The following is a 16,247-nucleotide window of genomic DNA, read 5'->3' as shown; positions in this document are numbered from 1 at the left end:
TAAAATGGTAAATTTAGGTTTGCCTTGACTTTTATAAACTGCCTCTATGCATCATTTTTTGTATTACTGTTGGTACAGATATTAGGTGAACATTGTGCTTTGCCTGCTAGTAGTTTAAATTAATTTCAGCTGCACACTTTCAAAAGAGTATTCAGATTTTAACATGCATTTATAAGTAGTATTTTAGTTCACTCTTACTCAGTAACTTCAGTGTTGTTACACCTCTGAAACAGTTTTTGCAGTTTCTTTGTGATACCAGAACTATTTCACTTAAACGTTTAATTTCCTGAGATAGTCAATTTATTTTCAAGCAAAACTCTCAAAACGAACTGAGGATTTATTAGTTTTGATTACGTTGTGCAGCTAAATATGGATAAATATGGACGTTTATTAGTTTTTTGTTTGTTTTTAATTTTTCAGGTTTGCATTGCAACACCTCGTGTTTCTGAGCCATGATCGCTGTGCCGATTACCTTTCCATTGGATCCAAGCACCTGGACCAGCTGACGGCGTCCATCAGTCCACGGTCTGCCGGATCATCACAACGTGGACTAACTTTTTTTTATTTACAGTACTTGGTTTAACTGTGATCTTGAAACTGGAGCACCAGATATGCAAAAATCTACCTGCAGACTTTGTTGGCTACCCTGACACTGCAGTCATCCTGGATGGGGCTGAGCCGCTCTTCCTCTCCTCCAGAGTGACGAGTTTTCATCACCAGTAAAGGCAAACAAGTCTGATGTCTGGTTAGCTGCTAGGAAGTATATTATATATTCACTGTTCCTCATCGCTTAGGATTTGTTGCTGAGCTTTTGAAGTGTGAAGGAAAGAGGAGACCAGCTGCACAGACAGGCTGCGAAATGAGAAGCAGGTGATCGGTTTGTGTGATCGGCAAGAGACTGATCGGCGATCACCGATCATACACTTTTTCAAGGAAATCGGCCGATTGTGGTCGGTGGCCGATCGATCGGCACACCTTTAGTTATTTTAGCACTCTTCTCAGTGCTAAAATAACTAAAGGGTTATTTTAGTTATGATCTATATGATTTATAGATCATATGTGCATCTATGATCTATAAATTTGTCTATGGTCAATGTAAGAACATACATTCAAAGTATGGCGATCATCATTTTACATCAGATAAAGTCTGGGAAATTCTCGCCGATGTTTCAACCAGATGGATCGTAGCTGAATGGAGAAGAAAATAAAAGGGACATTTGGATAGTTTGAAAACTACACAGGGTGAATGAAAACTGGCCGATGAAATGGCTCGGGGAGAATGAGTGAAAGAAATGGGACGTTAGAGGGAGGAGAACCAGGGGCACAATGAGAAGGCCAAATGTGTATGGGAAAGTTTTGGAGCTGAGGTGCATTGTGGGAGAGCAGACAGTGTGTCTATGGGGGTCTGAGGTGTGGATTATTGCCAGCGATTGGAGGAGGGCTGCCGCAGTTGTGCGTGAGCAGAATATCAGACGGAGGTAGGGGAGAGAGAAAAGAAGATGGAAAGGGTACCGACAGTCATTTTAGAAAGAGGTGATAGTCTCGCTGTGTTACAACACCAAAGACAAACTTTGATGAAAGGGTAAGGCATCATCCACATAGTGGAGTGACTCTTGAGTAAAGAGGGTAAAGTTAAAACTCTTAAACCATTTCAGCCATCTACAGCAGAATGGGAACAGCCTTCAGAGAGCTTCCGCACTCTGACCCGTCTCCTCATAATAAACTCCCAACTAATCAAACCTGGGTTCATCAGGTGCCTCTGACTCACAACTCATAATCCCAGATCTATAAGACGGTATCATGCAAATTTCATTTCTGCATGGAAAGCAATCTGAGGGGATTACAAGCACTGCAGGAAACACTTCTCATAAACCCTGACTCAGGCTTAAGGCTTGACACAGTAAAATTTCATCACAGACAGATTACTGTGGCTCTATTTTGAATTTAAGACATATATCTTTTCCTGTTCTTTGAGGAAAACTTTTTGGGAGATATCTGTGTGCCACAGATTGTTCTGGAGTGAGTAATGTCAAAGTCAATTTGTACTAAATCACAAGAGAGGCTTAGCAAGATTGACTTCTTGATGCAGTATAAAGATCCTCTTCCCCTGAACTGGTCCTTGAATTTGTGAAGGCGGTATTTTTCTAATAATCATAAAACATGTTTAATTTGCTTTCTTAAAATGTCTTAAAGAAACTGTATTTTTTGAATCTAATAAGTCATAAGATGAATAGAACCAATAAACAGAGATTTTGTAGGAGTTTGGAGGACCTTCGGTGCAAAATAAATCTAAGCATTGTTACCTCAAGCACAGCCTCCATAGTGACTGACCTCACTCTTTTCCTTCTGAATCACTGGAACTCAACAACACAAATGTTGCTTCCTCTTTATGTCATGCCTTTTTGCCCATGTCAGCAAGTTATGCATGGAACTCACAGAGACCATGCAAACTCCAAATGTAAATTTGAATAGTCAGAATAAACATGGTGCAAACTCTTTTTTATGATATTGATGACTATTCGTGTAATGTAAATGGAAAGTTTCATTTGGCAGAATGTTGGGTCCCCTTGTGTCATCCAGCTACACTGTGTGCTGTTGCCAACAAGAAAAAAAATATATTTAGTTTTACAGTTCAGAGGAATGTTTAGAAAACCTTCTAACCTTTGACCTCAGTCACTGTTACTCATGTAATCTATTAGAGAAAATAACTGCTCACTTCTGTACAGGCTTTCATCACTTCCTGAACTGATTCTCGCAGTCTTCAGCGTTCTGGTCTTCCAGGGGGACTGACGTTCATCTACAATAACTTTAAAATTCAAATGACACAGAATGAAGCCACGTCAGTCCTGTTTTGAAGTCTCTGCATTGATCTGCTGAACATTTTAAAGTCAAGTTTAAAGTTCAAACATTATGGTTTTCACATAAAATATTTAAAGGTTTTTTTGAGATCATAGAGCATAATCATTGTGTCTTTTTTATGACTGAAAATCAAATTTGTTAAGAAAAAGACAAACAAATAAATAAGCCTAGTATGAGGATAGTTGAGTACTCTCCGAAAAAAGGGGGACAACATCTTGGAANATAAAGTCTGGGAAATTCTCGCCGATGTTTCAACCAGATGGATCGTAGCTGAATGGAGAAGAAAATAAAAGGGACATTTGGATAGTTTGAAAACTACACAGGGTGAATGAAAACTGGCCGATGAAATGGCTCGGGGAGAATGAGTGAAAGAAATGGGACGTTAGAGGGAGGAGAACCAGGGGCACAATGAGAAGGCCAAATGTGTATGGGAAAGTTTTGGAGCTGAGGTGCATTGTGGGAGAGCAGACAGTGTGTCTGGGGGGTCTGAGGTGTGGATTATTGCCAGCGATTGGAGGAGGGCTGCCGCAGTTGTGCGTGAGCAGAATATCAGACGGAGGTAGGGGAGAGAGAAAAGAAGATGGAAAGGGTACCGACAGTCATTTTAGAAAGAGGTGATAGTCTCGCTGTGTTACAACACCAAAGACAAACTTTGATGAAAGGGTAAGGCATCATCCACATAGTGGAGTGACTCTTGAGTAAAGAGGGTAAAGTTAAAACTCTTAAACCATTTCAGCCATCTACAGCAGAATGGGAACAGCCTTCAGAGAGCTTCCGCACTCTGACCCGTCTCCTCATAATAAACTCCCAACTAATCAAACCTGGGTTCATCAGGTGCCTCTGACTCACAACTCATAATCCCAGATCTATAAGACGGTATCATGCAAATTTCATTTCTGCATGGAAAGCAATCTGAGGGGATTACAAGCACTGCAGGAAACACTTCTCATAAACCCTGACTCAGGCTTAAGGCTTGACACAGTAAAATTTCATCACAGACAGATTACTGTGGCTCTATTTTGAATTTAAGACATATATCTTTTCCTGTTCTTTGAGGAAAACTTTTTGGGAGATATCTGTGTGCCACAGATTGTTCTGGAGTGAGTAATGTCAAAGTCAATTTGTACTAAATCACAAGAGAGGCTTAGCAAGATTGACTTCTTGATGCAGTATAAAGATCCTCTTCCCCTGAACTGGTCCTTGAATTTGTGAAGGCGGTATTTTTCTAATAATCATAAAACATGTTTAATTTGCTTTCTTAAAATGTCTTAAAGAAACAGTATTTTTTGAATCTAATAAGTCATAAGATGAATAGAACCAATAAACATAGAGATTTTGTAGGAGTTTGGAGGACCTTCGGTGCAAAATAAATCTAAGCATTGTTACCTCAAGCACAGCCTCCATAGTGACTGACCTCACTCTTTTCCTTCTGAATCACTGGAACTCAACAACACAAATGTTGCTTCCTCTTTATGTCATGCCTTTTTGCCCATGTCAGCAAGTTATGCATGGAACTCACAGAGACCATGCAAACTCCAAATGTAAATTTGAATAGTCAGAATAAACATGGTGCAAACTCTTTTTTATGATATTGATGACTATTCGTGTAATGTAAATGGAAAGTTTCATTTGGCAGAATGTTGGGTCCCCTTGTGTCATCCAGCTACACTGTGTGCTGTTGCCAACAAGAAACAAAATATATTTAGTTTTACAGTTCAGAGGAATGTTTAGAAAACCTTCTAACCTTTGACCTCAGTCACTGTTACTCATGTAATCTATTAGAGAAAATAACTGCTCACTTCTGTACAGGCTTTCATCACTTCCTGAACTGATTCTCGCAGTCTTCAGCGTTCTGGTCTTCCAGGGGGACTGACGTTCATCTACAATAACTTTAAAATTCAAATGACACAGAATGAAGCCACGTCAGTCCTGTTTTGAAGTCTCTGCATTGATCTGCTGAACATTTTAAAGTCAAGTTTAAAGTTCAAACATTATGGTTTTCACATAAAATATTTAAAGGTTTTTTTGAGATCATAGAGCATAATCATTGTGTCTTTTTTATGACTGAAAATCAAATTTGTTAAGAAAAAGACAAACAAATAAATAAGCCTAGTATGAGGATAGTTGAGTACTCTCCGAAAAAAGGGGGACAACATCTTGGAACCCAAACATCAAAGGTTAAGATGGTCACCGCCCAAGAAGAGGTCACAACATTATTTCATTATGTTGACTTTTGACCTCCATCATTGAGGAGAGGGTCATAGAAGATGTGGTCGGAGGGTAGTAGGATTAGCTACAAAAAGGACAGACCCAGGAATTGAAATTGCTCTGTGGCAAATCCAGTCAGACAGTAATTCCCCACCACAGCCCAAGAGAGCTTGTGACAAATAAATGCCAAAACTACAATTCTTGGTAGGTGCTGCAATGGACCTCTGATTCTGACGGCCTTGTTATTCTGTTATTCTGATGCTAATAGTTGTCAGCTTTGCTCCAAACAGCTCTATGTGCACAACGTTCTTGATAGTGACACTTTATTTGAAAGGGTTTGGATAAGACCGACATGACACTACACAAGACCTGCCATGAACATGAAGGAGTCTTCATGAATGTTCCTGACTGCTGCCATGAAGTCCCATTTGGTAAATAATGACACTTTTAATGGGCTTCTAATGCAAGTCTAATGTGACAAGTATCATTTACCAAATAATGCAAAGTTAACACTTTGAATGCATTTTTAAATCAACTTTTCATTCAAAATATCATTTACCAAGTGACACTTCATGATAATAGTCATATACAGTCATGAACACTCCTTCATGTTCATTTCATGACAGTGTCATGTCAGTCTTATGCACACAAATAAAGTGTTACACTCTTTACTAGGTGTGCAGCCAGGATCGGCCCAAACCTCCATGGAACCCCAACTCAAAATGTTTCTATTTCTGCTAATAGAGTGGCAATCATCCAGGTGTTTAGCTCCATTCATCTTCAATTTACAATGTTTAATTTAATATCTTTGTTGAAAGAAAACAAGGTACAAAGGCAACATCTCATTTGTCTTGAACCAACAGAACATAGACTATCCAACTTGTCAAAAATTAGTATGTCATAAAAAACAAAATGAACTTGTGTACAACAGAACAGAATATGGCTGATTCAAATCTCTATTATTTTATTTACTTGTTTTCTGAGTTAGTTATGACAGATATACAGAAATTGTCCTGGTGCCCATTATCTTACATTATCTTCTGCCCCATCACATTTATATTTACTTATCCTCTTTTCTGCCACGCTAAAATTTCCACTGGCTTGGTCTGAAAATCCCTAAATTGTAAAACATTTGAGCCATATCTTTTTGTGTCTGCTATCTTCTACTCTGTCAAATAAATTTTGTGAGTTTTAAGTTTTGTCAAACTTCCAAGAGTTGAATGAACTGGAGTTTTAAGGTTATCACTTAAAAATACTGAATGAAAAAGACAGGAGTGGGAACTATTTCCCATGCAGTGTGCTTAGCAGCATGTTTCTGTATTCTGTGTTGTACTGTGACTGAGATGGATGTGTTACACTGATCTGACGCTTGTGTGATATTAAGGCAAATGCTCAAGTTAATGCAACTGACAGGTGGCAAAGCCAAAGGAAAATGTCCTTTTCACACTAAATGTTATTGAGCAGAATTCATTGTGATGTTTAATTAAATTCAATTTCAGATCAGACTTTTAGTTCATACACTTCAAACAAGAATTTAAAATCTGCTAAAATAAATAAGTGGTTATTTTAACTTGATATTCTGAGTAAAAATGCTAGAGAAGTGTGTGCTCTTTAACTAGGTGAGGGCAGTTTTTTTTCTTGCATATTGTGAAATAATTATTTGTTATAAATTGCAGCATTAAGTCAAAACTCAATACAATATTAATTAACTTAAAAAACAATGTTTAGACAACTTGTCTCTTATTAAATCAACTTCATGAACTTTAATTTCTGAGTTAAATGCAATACAGTTTTCCTGTTGATTTAAATTGCATTTTCAAGGCAGCAAGTGGACTTTTATTGTCAAGTTAAATCACCTTCAAATGTTTTACAGTGCATAAAAATTTTCTAGGGTTGCCACTGGGAGACGCTGTATGAAGTTCTCCACAGAAATTGTTATTGCAGTTTAGTTTGGACTCATCTGCTCCCTTCACTATTCCTGTAATGTGTTGTCAGGATGAGGTTCTCATCTCTTTAGTTACACAACCAGTCAAAGTTGGCCCTAACAAAGAAACAAGTTTTACATTTTACTATAACTTTAACTGTGTTTTGATTTTTACAGTCCTTCACTGCTGTTTGAGCCGAGCGGCTCCGTTGTTGGAACCAGATTTAACTCCTAAGAGGAATCTCCTTCTTCTGCTCCAATTAATTTGTATAAGCTTGTCGTTCTTTTATGATACGCGGCTAAAACAGTTTCATAATTCACAAATGCACAGAACAAGATTCACACTTGTATTTTTGATGCAAACACAAATATATCTTGATTTACAAGCTGCTTCTGGCCTGATGAGACTCCTCTGACATCTCAATCCACAAATGTCTTTTTTAATAAATGGTCTATCTGACTGGACGATCAGCAACCAATCAGATAGCTTTCTTGCTTGAGCCAAATCACATGAATGGACCCCGTTTTGGGGTAACTTATGTTTCAACCAGTCACATTAACCCATCCAAAAGGCTGTATCTCTGCTAAAGCACAGACAGTTTAGAGCTCATCCTGGCTCCTGGCATCAACAGAAGAGCGGTAAGTGAAATATCTATCTTAACATATTTAACTAGTTATCTCCATGTTATGATTATTAATGTTAAGTGATTTAATTGTGCAACTTTCAACACAAGCTAGCGATGTGAGTGAGTTAGCTCTGCTACCGAACTATCCCAGCGCTTCTGCATGCTAATAGCATCAGGCTAGTGTCTTTCTATGTAGTTGAATTTATTCAAGATTATAATAGCCTCTGTATATTATGAATTATTACAAAGCCGTGGTCCTTAAATGATAAATTATCTTAGCAATGTAATAATTCACTTTAGTCACACTTTTCAGAAACACAGTGATTGTTTTTTTTTTTTACTTATCTTACAAGGCAGAATATGCAACCTGCCAAAATACATTGATGTCCATTTCTTCAACTCACAGGCCAGAAACAGCTTATAGATCAAGATATATGTTTGCATCAGAAATACAGTGTGAATCTTGTATCATAATTAATAATCAGTGAATTATGATACTGTTTTATCTCCATACTATGGTGTGTGTGTGTGTGTGTGAGAGAGAGAGTCTTAATTCGAAGACCTAAGACCTCTCTCCTGCCTCTGAATGCTGTATTGATCTGCTAGGCATAGACCTATGTCCTAGAATAGAGCAGAAGTTGTGCATTGTCACATCTATTTGGAGAACCCTGACCACCTGGCCCAAAACACGATGAGGTAGCCCTCCAGCCCCCGATTCCATGGACAGTGATGGTTGTATGATTTGAGCTGCAAAACAGCTGAAAGGAGGGAGAACATACAACACAAGAGAAGCAGAAGAAATGTTTCATGGTGCGATGCAGTCAGATCTGGAGGCGCTCCGAGCTGCGAACAGCAGGCATATGGACGACTGGTCCGTATCCGTGCCTCCACAAACCAGAGCCAAGTCCCAGAATGACTTCTTTTCTATTCGCAGCTGAGGCTAACTAAAGATTGGTATTTGTTTTTGGTGCAGGGAAGCTTTCCAAGAAATGTGTGTGTGTATGTGTGTGTGGTCTGTGCACACACTTTTGTCTGGGATTTCCACGAGTGTGTAAGTGCAAGCCGGTCAGTGTGCTTCTGGCTCTGTGAGATGTTGTGGGGGGCAGTGGGGGCAAGTGTGTGAGCTGCATTTTGGGAAGAGAAGCACTCGGTGAGGAGAAGCTATACCTGGACTCTACTGTCCCTGTTGTGTTGGAGAAGGGAGGGTGGAGGGAGAAGAGAGATCTGTGAGGCAGAGAAGAAGAAAGAGGAGGAGGAGGAGGGGGGACTGAAGAGGAGGGGAAAGAAAAAGGGAGAGGTTCAGGGGTGACAAGAGGACGGCTTCATGGCTGCGTTTTCCCTTCACCGAGTCTCCACACTCCCCTCTCTCTGCTCTGTGTTTTGCCTCATTGTGCTTAGCGAGGGAGAGAGTCAAAGAGACAAGGAGAGTTTTAGAATTTAATACTGAAAAGAGAAAAACCAAGCCAGTTTTCACTTTTTTTCTAACTCGTTTTGGACTGCGATCCTGGCTGTGTTACAAACAGATGTTGCTTGTCATTCGCTCGCAGTGCAGCAAAGCAGCTTGTACAATTAACAGGCTGAACGATTACTGCACCTTTTGTTTTTTTGGGTAGTTGTGATAATTACTGGCACGCGGTCAAATTGTTTGAAAACTAGTACATTTTTTCCCCTTTCTTTCTCCCTCTTTAGTTTCTGCTTTTCCTCGCTTTGCTTTCTTTTATTTGTCTCATTCTTTCCTCACCCCTCTGCTGCCCGAGCTGCTTTTTTTGGGGCAGTTTATTGTTTGTAGTCTTTAAATCTTTTTTTTGATGGGCCACAGTGGACGTGACAGCCTCTACCTTGTGCTACAGCGGCGTAGGCCTCGCAGAGTAGAGTTCTTGGAAGCTAAACGTGAAGGCAAATTGGTAAGTTACCACCTTGCTAATGTGCTCCAGAGCTCTGTTTTGTCCAGCTTTGCTGTTTGGTGACTGTTGGTGCTCCTGGGTGGGGCGTGGTGCCGCGTTCTGCTGATGTTTGCTGTGTATGAGCAAAGCTGAGAGAGTAAATACTACCTGCTGGCTTGGCAGCGGCTGTCTTTTTACACTGTGTGATATGGTGAAGGGGTAATGACATGCCGCTTCCTCACCTCTCAGTTCTTCACCTCCACTGACCCCCCGCTCCTTCTTGGCTCTGTTGCTTGGTCGACTGTGTGATGCTGGGGTCTGCTGGTGTCGCCACTCAGTGCTGAACAACGCAGGTTTTGGCCTTTACATGGTCTTCATATTGTCGGTGGGTCCCTCCTCATACACACACAGAAACTCGCTAACACATATACTGAAGCGATGTGGCGGTGTGGGCCACTGCGGTGCCGCAGACCCCAGCAAACTCTTTGTTCACCCGAACTCAAGGTGTCTTTCAGCTCTCTGGCAAAGACCCTCTGACATATTTTAGGGAACTCGGCAGCAGCTTCAAAGTCAGACGTCTCATTTAAATTCAGGCAGATGGAAAAGTGCAGAAGGAGTCTGCAGGTTGAAATTGGACCTCTTACTTTCTTTTTCATTTCAGCTTTAAAGGTTTTGCCCTCTTGGGTGCTCAGTTTGTCTGGTTTGAACCGGGGTGTGTTGAGGACATGGCATCTTTGTGTGCTGTCAGGATTCAATTAGAAAACAGAAATTACACACATTTATTTAAAACTTGATTATTATGTATGGCTTTTACTTTACAACAAAAATCAAAAACGGCTTGTTCTTTTTCCACAAGCCGTTTTTGTTGTATATCCAGATTTTTGTCTTGTAATTTTGCTAATTTTTATAGCAAAAAGATTAGTAAAGTTGTGAGTTGACCTATTTTTTAAGATAGGTCACTAGTTTTACAAGTTTTATGAAGTACTTTATGGAAAAAAAAATATCAACATTTCTGCCTCATTTTTTTTTTACACTTCAACAAATTTACCAACTAATTATTTTCAGAATTGTGTTTTTTTCATTTGAACTCTCAAAAAGCAGCATTGTTTTATGAAAATCATCTTCTTTCAAATTTCCTTCCAGAACATTTTCCTTTCCTTCAGTCTGTGTTGAGCTCAGCCACAGGCCTCTGATTGCCTCTGGGGTTTTTTCCAACTATTCCTCAGTGAGGGATACAGTTAGAGAAATGTGGTGTGCAAAAGCTGGCAAAACAAGCAACATTCAGTTAATGTTACTGGTTGTGGTCGTGATGTTGGGCTCCAAGCTGTAATTTTGCGTGTCAGAGGCTGTTGTGTGAAGCAAGGAAAAAGTTCTGCTTCATTCAGCTATTTTTAAACGAAAAACAAACATTAAGAACATCTTGAAATAAAACTGTGATGCAGAAAATCCCCCAGTTGTCTGATGAAATACAACCCAAAAGCTCATTTTAGTTGTAGCTATTGTTGACATCTGGCGACAGAATCAATTAACTTTAACAAATTATTTTTTCAACATTAAAAATCAGTTCAATTAATTTTACAGCATACACAGAGGACATTTCTTCTGTCCTACTTGCTGGATTCAGGAAGTCGTTTGCTCTCAGTCCTGAACCCGTAGATCCGAACTTGTGCTAACTGACATCACAAGCTTGCATCTACAGGTTCCCGTCTGTGCAGCTCCAACATCTCGGAGCAACATCAGCTGAACGCAGCTGGGGCCGGTCACAAACTCCTACCAACTTCAACCGTCTCATCCCAGATCCCCTCAAAGCAGCTTCCCCTGCAGCCGACAGCGACTGCTGGTTCACAACTACAACCCTCAGTTTCTTTCAACATAACCTATGCCAGCTTTCATTGTCTTCCTGAGGTGCTTAGCATTGTCCACATTTTCTCTCCATGAACATTATGGTTTTAAACAGTTAAAAGAAATGGTGCAGAGCAGTGGACTAATCCATAAAATGTTCTCGCTGTGTTGTCCTCTGTGTTCCACATGTCAGATAGAGACCTTCCCATACAGTTTTTCAGACAGTAGCAGCAACACTGTTAACACTGGTGAAGAAGACATCAGTATAGCGCTTGTCATTAAATGACAGATGGAGGAGATATAAGAGTTTTACTCTCCCATTGCCAAAGCAAGCAAGCATTTGGGTTATTAGTGATTTACAAAAACGTTAATGGGATCATTGTCTGGCTAACAAATCTATCTAAAAGAAAAAGGTGATCTCTCTCTTCTTTGATTCCAAGAAATCTAAATGTCTGTTTTTGAAATATTTTCAGTAAAAACACAAACACTGATGGAACAGAGTCTAAAAATGGTTCCTGTCAGGCCATTACTCTGGTGTGTTCCATGTGTCTAAATGTCCAGTATGTGTCACTTTTAATACTCATTCCCATCCATATAGTACATGTATACTAAGATTAATATTGTGAGATTCACAGTGTTCACCTTACTGCTTTTCAATGCTTTCTACAGGTTTCAATTTAAAGAGCCGGCCGGGGCCACTCAAAGCGAGAAGTGCTACAATTTTTAGTTAAACTCAAGAAATTACACCTTGAGATCAGTTTTACTTTCCAGACATATTTCATGTCAAAGCAAGTAAAGCATCTTCAGGTGAAACCAAGTTAAATTATTCTTTAAATATTGCTGCAATATTCACAAATTTAATCAAATTTGTGTCTCAAATGTGTAAGATTTGCATAGCAATTTAGAGCAACAAATTGTGTTATCATAATTCCTAATATGTAAGCACTTTGAATTGTGTCTGGCTGAAAGGTGCTATATAAATAAAGTTGCCTTGCCTTAATATTGATTTTTTTTAAGTGCTGGTTCCAGATGAAAATGTCTTGTTATAAGTGAAATAATTAGCAAGTGGAACAAGTACATTAATAAACTTTATTTATTCATTTTTACCAATTTTAAGGAATTATTAACTTAAAATAAGGTCCTATATCTTGCTGAAAAGTTACTTGCAAGTTAGTTTTGTTTTACTTCAAGAGTACAAAGATATTTGCGCTAGAAACTATAATACTTGGTAAGATTTTGTTTTGCAGTGTATTGATGAGGTTCCAGACATAAAAAACTTATCTTTTCCATTTTCATGTGTCTAATGTATCAAAAACAGATCAAATTCTTAAGTATTTGACTTGCTTATCACTGGTTGGACTCAATCAATGAAGAGTTACCTAACAGTAATCACTAACAGGAGTTTTCCTGAGGGACCTAAATAACATTTAACCTCTAAGCTTTTGCAGTTGCCAATTGTCAGCGACCAAACAGCACAGAAAGCAGAGCACAGGTGTTGAATTCAAAAAGTGGGTTTTTATTTACCCCAAAGGATGAGCAATGATTAACAAAACAATTAGACAGGCAGGCAAATAAAAGAGGTCAATGCAAAATACTAAACTCAAAAGACATAACTGACATAAGACAGACTGACCTCACCTGAAATGACACATAAGGGCATTTAAATACTAGCTTAGCGAAACCATGTTGACACAATAGGGGAAAACAAAATGGCTGCCACATGTCAACTAACACAAACCAATTAAATAAATCCCAAAACCCCCCAGCATGAAGCATGTGGTTCCGTCCAATAAGGCCATCAGCAGTACTTCTGGAACCTCAGCCCTTTGCTATGCCTTCGGCCCGCCAGGGAGGGGGAACCAAACACCCAGGTAACTCAAAGAAAATAGTATTAATACAACATACCTTAATTTCAACCTTGCGGTGTTAATATGTGTGCACATTGCCAGCCCAAGGCATAAGCAAACTAAGCGGTCGTTTAGGGCACCGGGCATGCCAGGGGGCCCCTTAAGTTGAACTGATTTTTTATTTATTTATTTTTTTAGTATGTGATTATATTAACAAAAGCACATAAATTCATTATAAAGTTGTGGTTGTTTTTTTTTACAATAATATAGATTTTATAATGTATCTAGAAATCTTTATATGTGGGCAAGAAAAATAAATAAATAAATTGCTCCTGAGGGCCCCCTGGTGGTCGTGGTACGTACCGCACTGAACAGTAATATGAGCTGCTGTGCAGAGCGCATCCAAATCTCCAAAGCATCAGTAAAAGATAAGTTATTAAAACAATCTCACAAAAAATATTTATTCTTCAGGGAGAGAGAAAAGAAAGAGGAAGAATAGAGAAAAAGTCTAAGGAGGTTTTGTTTTAACGTGTCTTGGTCATGTTTATCAGAAAGATTTGTGGAGCTGCTAATTGAACATTAGCTTGATTAGCGACCTTGAATGGTTCAACAGCCAAACATTTATGCTACAATGTTTGTATTTGTGTGAAACAGAGTTTTAACTTTAAATGAGTTGATTCTCATGGTTGGCTCTGTATATTTCTGAGGGGTTTTTTGCCTTCAAAACATGTTTGATAACGTTTGACAACAATAATTAAAACTTCTCAATGTTTGACATTGTCTAGCAAAATGTTTTTACATCAGGCTACCTGGCTGCTGCATTAATATATCAATGAGCTACTCTAAGCTGTAGTTGGTGATATGTTGTTTGCTGCAGAACTTAATAATTTATGCATCTAAAACAAACATTATTTTTACATCAACTTATAAGACATGTGAAACTTCTCCAATTAAAATTGTTTGAAGGCACAGAATCAACCCGGTACCGGTCCACATGCACAGGTGAGAAAGTCTCACATGGCATAAATTAAAAATTTAACTACTGTAATTACACCTAAGAAAAATTAATTTAATCAAAGAATGTCATAAATATGTGTGCATGTATTCCGTCTTAAGTTGGGCTGCACCGACTGCAGTTTTCTGGCCATTCGCAGATTACCGATCTTTAAAAAGCCTGACCTGCCGATTTTGATTTTAGAGAATTTTTTTTTTTGGTTGAAATGTTGCTAAATGTAGCAAGAAAGTCACCGAGTTGGTAACAGTGAATATTGTTAACTGCAAATGTGCAGACACAGGGGGGCTACCAGAAATCTTGGGCCCCCTGACAAAAAATTAGTTTGGGCCCCCCGCGCAGCTGCTGTTACAATTTTTTGAGTCTATTTGACCCATAAAAAGCGTCACAATTTTAAAGGCTTGCATCTGCTTTGCTTTCTTTGGTTCAATACTGATAACTAGCACAATATTTACTGCTCATGAATTTAACATCCAACAGACCACATCCAGCATGCAAGTAGGTTAAATTTCTTCTATTAGTTTTAGATACTGACATGTCTCCCCATGAGCAACAGTCAAAAGCAAAGTGCAACTACACATAAAGCAATCCAGACTTCTAAAAAATGCTTTGTAGTTACATTTTATTGAAGCTGCAGTACATAACTTTAATAAAAAATATGTTTTCTCCATATTTGTTAAAGCTGTCACCATGTTGTGTCAGTTTATGGGACATATAATCTGTGAAAACAACCAATCTCCTCCATCTCCTTCCTGAATTACTATTACTGGTTAAAGTAATGCACCGTTCTGACCAAAACAACCAATCAGAACCAGTAGGAGGGTCTTAGCGCTGTCAATTAGCCTCATTCACTCACTGCTAAATGTGCTAATGGTGGAGAAACAACTTATCATTACAAGAAACCGTTTATCTGCCGTCATTGGTAGCTATGCTAACTAAACTGAGCATTTGCAGTTTGAATCTGCATAGATCTGTGCTATGCTAGCTGCAGCACGGCACAAATCAAAGGGGAGGAAGGATGAGCAGCACCACATGAGATTGTGATTGACAGCGCTAAAACTCTCCTGCCACTGACTGGTTGTTACCAGCACTGAGAGAAGGCAGATGAAATAAATTTTTCACAGATTACCTCTCATACCATACTGTCACAACATAATGACAATTTTAAAAAATATGTGAAAAAAAATATTTATATAAAAGTGACATACTGCAGCTTTAATTTCACTCAGAAGAGAACGGGTCAGGAGGGACGTGGGTTAGAGCTGCTGCTGACTGACTCATCTGTTGTTAAATGGTAAAAGGTACAAGGGACAAGTTAAATATATGAATATGTTGGTAATTTTTTTCCTTAATTAAATGCTAGTGAAATGAAGGCAAACAGTAGTCTGTAGCTAAGCTAATTATGCTAAATGGTTGATAATCTCACACAGTCTACCCACCTCTCGGAGAAAAACTGGGTTATAAATTAACACTCTTGCCTTTTTCTCTCTTTCTCTCTCTAATTTGTTTTTGAAAACCTGATTTTATAACTTTTCTGAGCAGCATAGTAACTGCCACAGTCGCTGCTGCATTCAGCTGCAGCTCTACTGACTGTAGCTCCATACAGTCACTGTTAAGCTCCAAGCAGGAACAAACCATTTAACGCAGATAGGGGGGTTCAGGGCAAAAACGGATGTGTGGTTTTTGGTCTGGGAGGGGTAACATTAAATTTTTACTGCTAAAAACAATCTTTAAAAATACAATATGATTAATTTTGTATTTGACAGGACCCCATTTTTTTATTTTATGTCTATGAACAAAATATAAATAATTAAATTGTGGAGGGCCCCCTGTTGGTCAGGACCCCTAGAATCGTCATCACTTTTCTCCCCTATACCGCGCCCCAGTCCAGATATGCACGGGCCAGCCTGTCAGTCAAACTTTTCAGTGAAGAGCAGAAGAGGACAGAGGCTGATTTTTAAACCTTTGCTGAAGAAGATAAGATCAGTGGTTAAGATTGACTTCATGTAAGTATCACCAATATACATATATATATACATATATATA

General features: G+C 38.8%; 2 long non-coding RNA genes across 2 annotated transcripts in view; one reads left to right on the top strand and one right to left on the bottom strand.

Annotated features, from left to right (window-relative positions):
* Positions 1–6,385, top strand: part of LOC107833416 (uncharacterized) — an 8,746-nt gene extending 2,361 nt beyond the window's left edge. Inside the window, exons 2-3 of the long non-coding RNA XR_001659164.1 lie at positions 421–441; positions 6,376–6,385. This is a non-coding gene — a long non-coding RNA (uncharacterized LOC107833416). The remainder of the gene's footprint in view (positions 1–420; positions 442–6,375) is intronic.
* Positions 5,285–16,247, bottom strand: part of LOC107833417 (uncharacterized) — a 12,346-nt gene continuing 1,383 nt past the window's right edge. Inside the window, exons 2-3 of the long non-coding RNA XR_001659165.1 lie at positions 5,668–5,671; positions 5,285–5,297 (exon numbers count right to left, since the gene is read on the bottom strand). This is a non-coding gene — a long non-coding RNA (uncharacterized LOC107833417). The remainder of the gene's footprint in view (positions 5,298–5,667; positions 5,672–16,247) is intronic.

This window comes from Poecilia formosa, unplaced genomic scaffold, assembly GCF_000485575.1.
Source record: "Poecilia formosa unplaced genomic scaffold, Poecilia_formosa-5.1.2 Scaffold381, whole genome shotgun sequence".
NCBI lineage: Eukaryota > Metazoa > Chordata > Actinopteri > Cyprinodontiformes > Poeciliidae > Poecilia > Poecilia formosa.
The sequence above is the reverse complement of the archived record's forward strand: the minus strand, read 5'-3'. Positions and strand labels throughout refer to the sequence as shown.